At 43.7% G+C, this 5,454-nt stretch overlaps 1 non-coding gene across 1 annotated transcript; it reads right to left on the reverse strand.

The window, feature by feature from the left end:
* Nucleotides 1–2,463: 2,463 nt before the first annotated feature.
* On the reverse strand, nt 2,464–2,536 carry TRNAA-AGC (transfer RNA alanine (anticodon AGC)). Its single transcript has one exon. It is a non-coding gene; the product is annotated as a tRNA-Ala (tRNA).
* Between the last annotated feature and the right edge of the window lie 2,918 nt (nt 2,537–5,454).

Below are 5,454 nucleotides of genomic sequence, written 5' to 3' on the forward strand. Positions count from 1 at the left end.
CTGGTGAGACCAGCGGTAGTGAGGACACCGCTGGACCGAGGGACAGGTAAGTGTCTGTATTTTAGAAGTCAGCAGATACAGTTTTTGTAGCTGCTGACTTTTTTTTTTTTACAGGTGGAACTCCGCTTTAAGAACTAGAACAAGAGAGCTCACATGGTCCTCCCCCAATGTTTATGCTCTTCCCCAGCATGCACCAGGGGCAATAAACCTCCTTCTGGTTGGCTAGAGGAAACAAATATTCATTACACTGGATCTCATTCTATTGCCAGAGATACCAGTGACACCTACTGGCAGCAGAGAGAAGCCACAGTTCCACTTAGTTTAGAGCAGTGCTTCTCAATTATTTTCTGTCATGCCCCCCCTAGGAAGAAGAAAACATTTCGCGCCCCCCGTGCAACTGTAAATAGTATCATTTGTCTATAAAATTGTTATAAGTACACCTCTGCATAACACTGTATCCTTATTAACGTATAAGAGAATAAAAAAAGAAAGAAATGTGGATCAATTTACAACAAAGAATAGCTTTATTTACTGTAGCAGAAAAGATTTAAAGTGCATCAAAAAAAATTAAATCCTTAATTAAACTATAAACATTTTTTGATTGGACATGTCAAACCATATGATTCTGAAAAAATACATAAAATCAATAAATAATAATGAATTCAAACCGATCACCAACATTTACTTAGGACCTAATCATTGGTGTCAGTGGGAGGAATAGTGCCCCATCATTGGTGTCAGTGGGAGGAATAGTGCCCCATCATTGGTGTCAGTGGGAGGAATAGTGCCCCATCATTGGTGTCAGTGGGAGGAATAGTGTCCCAACATTGGTGTCAGTGGGAGGAATAGTGCCCCATCATTGGTGTCAGTGGGAGGAATAGTGCCCCATCATTGGTGTCAGTGGGAGGAATAATGCCCCATCATTGGTGTCAGTGGGAGGAATAGTGCCCCATCATTGGTGTCAGTGGGAGGAACAGCGCCCCATCATTGGTGTCAGTGGGAGGAATAGTGTCCGATCATTGGTGTCAGTGGGAGGAATAGTGCCCCATCATTGGTGTCAGTGGGAGGAATAGTGCCCCATCATTGGTGTCAGTGGGAGGAATAGCGCCCCATCATTGGTGTCAGTGGGAGGAATAGTGTCCCAACATTGGTGTCAGTGGGAGGAATAGTGTCCCAACATTGGTGTCAGTGGGGGGAATAGTGCCCCATCATTGGTGTCAGTGGGAGGAATAGTGCCCCATCATTGGTGTCAGTGGGAGGAATAGTGCCCCATCATTGGTGTCAGTGGGGGGAATAGTGCCCCATCATTGGTGTCAGTGGGAGGAATAGTGCCCCATCATTGGTATCAGTGGGAGGAATAGTGCCCCATCATTGGTGTCAGTGGGGGAAATAGTGCCCCATCATTGGTGTCAGTGGGAGGAATAGTGTCCTTTCATTGGTGTCAGTGGGAGGAATAGTGCCCCACCATTGGTGTCAGTGGGAGGAATAGTGCCCCATCATTGGTGTCAGTGGGAGGAATAGTACCCTGTCAGTGGGAAGAGGAATAGTGCCCCATCGTTGGTGTCAGTGGGGGGGAGGAATAGTGCCCCATCGTTTGTGTCAGTGGGAGGAATAATGCCCCATCATTAGTATCAGTGACACCAATGATGCGGCACTATTCCTCCCACTGACACCAATGACACTTGCTGACCCCTGTTGCAGTATGGTGCTGCTGCAGCCAGCATATGTGGTTGCAGCAGCACCTCTGCACTGCACACTTACCGGCTTTTCCCTCACTCGATTTTCGCGGGTCCGCTCGGCTCCGCCTCCTCGCCCGTGATTGGCCGCCTGTGTACCTTTCCTGAGTTACAGTTCTGGCGGCCAATCACCGGTGAGGAGGCGGAGCCGAGCGGCAGGAGTGAGGGAGTGGCCGGAGTGACGGAAGGAGCAGCGCTTCCTGGATGGATCATCGTGGGAGCCAGGTAAGAGACAGCAGCCCTCTGCCCACCCCTGTACTTAGTGTCCCTTCTGTCGGAAGGGGGGGACGGCGACGCGCCCCCCTTGACGGAGCCTCGCGCCCCCCCAGGGGGGTGCGCCCCACTATTTGAGAAGCACTGGTTTAGAGGAAGATGAAGTGAACAACTAAACTATAAATTCAGCTGTCTTACTACCCCCCAGCAAGACTAACTTTAAATAGCACTCCTGTTTAGGATATGGTGCTGCACTGGCAAATTATATATGGGTTTCAAAAACCACCATCACCACCAGGTAATCCAGATGCACGCTCACCGGAGTTTAACACCTATCTGCAGTAAAAGAAGTCAGTATGCACTTAAAGCAATATTAAACCCAAAAACAAACGTCTATTATATTGTGGCTTTTCATTTCGTAGACATAATGTGTGCATTAGCTTTCTTTTGTGGGGTTTCTTCTATTTTCAGCTGGTGATCCAGCCATTAACTGGCTTGGAAAAAAAAAAGCACTTGGAGAATGCGGGCATCGATCCCGCTACCTCTCGCATGCTAAGCGAGCGCTCTACCATTTGAGCTAATTCCCCTCCTTTCAGGAGTCTTTGGTGGGCAAAGGGGGGCTTCCTGTTATCAAGTCTTTTTGCATTGACATTTTCTCAAACAAAAAAATCACCCTGTAAAAGAGAAGAGCGTTTATCTGTCCTGCCACCCAAGCCTTCCATCCTTGCTTTCCCAGAGAGCTACTGTATATGAGGTAGAGCAAATTTAGAGAGATTATGGCTTGGTTGACAGTAGAAGAATGACAGTAATTAAAGTGTATGTAAGGCAAAAAAAACTATTTAGTATATAATTAAAATATATATGCACATTTCCCCCTATTTTAACCCTTTAACCATGTTGCAAGCACATAAATAAAACTATAATATCCCACATGGAAGAAAAATATATTTGAAATATATTTAAAAAATATTCTTCCCAAATATATTGATGTATATTTGAAATGCTACAGCTTTGACCATCTGCAATATATTTCATATATATACAGTATATATATATATATATATATATATATATATCCCCATAACCCCTCCTCTTCATCTTCTTCTCATCCCCATTATTATTATACAGAATTTATAAAGCACCAATGGTTCGCTCAGCGCTGTACATTACAATGGGAGACAGAACATGTGACAGAACAATACCAATACAATGTGATACACGAGGGGTTCGAGGGCCCCATAACCCATCCTCTTCATCTTCATAACCCCTCTTCTTCATCTCATCCCCATAATCCCTCCTCTTCATCTCATCCCCATAATCCCTTCTCTTCATCTCATCCCCATAACCCCTCCTCTTCATCTTCATCTCATCCCCATAACCCCTCCTCTTCATCTCATCCCCATAACCCCTCCTCTTCATCTTATCCCCATAACCCCTCCTCTTCATCTCATCCCCATAACCCCTCCTCTTCATCTTCATCTCATCCCCATAACCCCTCCTCTTCATCTCCATCTCATCCCCATAACCCCTCCTCTTCATCTTCATCTCATCCCCATAACCCCTCCTCTTCATCTCATCCCCATAACCCCTCCTCTTCATCTTATCCCCATAACCCCTCCTCTTCATCTCATCCCCATAACCCCTCCTCTTCATCTTCATCTCATCCCCATAACCCCTCCTCTTCATCTCCATCTCATCCCCATAACCCCTCCTCTTCATCTCCATCTCATCCCCATAACCCCTCCTCTTCATCTTCATCTCATCTCCATAACCCCCCCTCTTCATCTCTATCTCATCCCTATAACCCCTTCTCTTCATCTTCATCTCATCCCCATAATCCCCCCTCTTCATCTTCATCTCATCCCCATAACCCGTCCTCTTCATCTCATCCCCATAACCCCTCCTCTTCACCTTCATCTCATCCCCATAACCCCTCCTCTTCACCTTCATCTCATCCCCATAACCCCTCCTCTTCATCTCCATCTCATCCCCATAACCCCTCCTCTTCATCTCCATCTCATCCCCATAACCCCTCCTCTTCACCTTCATCTCATCCCCATAACCCCTCCTCTTCATCTCCATCTCATCCCCATAACCCCTCCTCTTCATCTCCATCTCATCCCCATAACCCCTCCTCTTCATCTTCATCTCATCCCCATAACCCCTCCTCTTCATCTCATCCATATCCCCATGACCCTTCCTTGTGTATATTTCATAACTAATTCATGTTGATGTGGATCTAAAGATTCTGTAGAATGCAGTCATAAATCCCACTACCTCTCACATGCTAAGCGAGTGCTCTACCATTTGATCTAATTCCCCTCCTTCGTCCTTGTGTTTGGAAGGCCACAGGGTGATTACTGGTGGTCATGTCTTCTGTCCCATAGCCAAAGTAGTAAGTGAGAGGAAATCCCACTAAAATGGGAGACTCTGTGGTTTTCACAAGCACAGGTGTCCCCATTGAAAGATTTCCCCTCTATTCCTGTTTTGTTGACAACCAAAATTTTTTTTGTTCTTTCACTTTCTGTCTCGGGGATAAAGATAAACAAGGCAAATAGAGAAGGCGAATTTCTGACTCCTCTCCACTCTGTCCAAAACTAATAAAATGTTTTGCCTATCAGAGCCTGGAGTTGAGGGTGACCAAGTAATATAACTTACTGCAGTAGAGAAAAGTCAGGTCATCATCTCCGGTATGTTGTCTGGAAGGGCAAGCGAATGTCAGGATTGGCTGCCCAGGAATACAAATCATATAACAGCTCTCATATAGGTTTGTCAACTATGTTTCCCTGGACTTTAGCCAAATTCAGGCCATAGAAAAGCGGCAAATTTTCGCACCGTTAATGGGTTAATTGGTTGGCCATTTTTCTGGATTTTGGCACATTTTTTAAATCGGTAAAGTTTGAAAAAAATTGGCCGATTTTGCTGATTAGCCGATTTTCGTGGCAATGATGAGCAAATCGGCCGATATTTTTACCGATAAAAGATCTGCGCATGAGCCGTGACCTGGAAGAAAAAGGAAAAAGAAAAAAAAAAGGAAGAAGAAAAAAGGAAGCAGAAAAAAAAAGGAAGCAGAAAAAAAAAGGAAGAAGAAAAAAAAAGGAAGAGGAAAAAAAAGGAAGAAGAAAAAAAAGGAAGTAGAAAAAAAAAAGAACAAAAAGGAAGAAGAAAAAAAAAGGAAGCAGAAAAAAAAGGAAGAAGAAAAAAAAGGAAGCAGAAAAAAAAACGAAGAGGAAAAAAAAGGAAGAAGAAAAAAAAAAGATGAAAAAAGAGGAAGAAGAAAAAAAAAAAAGATGAAAAAAAAGGAAGAAGAAAAAAAAAAGGTGAAAAAAGAAGGAAGAAGAAAAAAAAAAAAGATGAAAAAAAAAGGAAGAAGAAAAAAAAAGGAAGGAGAAAAAGAAAAAAGAAGATGAAAAAAGAAGAAAGAAAAAGAAAAAGAAGAAAAAAAAATAAGAAAAAGAAGAAGAAAAAGAAGAAAAATTCCAGTCCGCTATTATATTTGACATGA

This window comes from Staurois parvus, unplaced genomic scaffold (assembly GCF_062004578.1).
Source record: "Staurois parvus isolate SC_StPar_1 unplaced genomic scaffold, SC_StPar_1.0 ptg000691l, whole genome shotgun sequence".
NCBI classification, from domain to species: Eukaryota; Metazoa; Chordata; class Amphibia; order Anura; family Ranidae; genus Staurois; species Staurois parvus.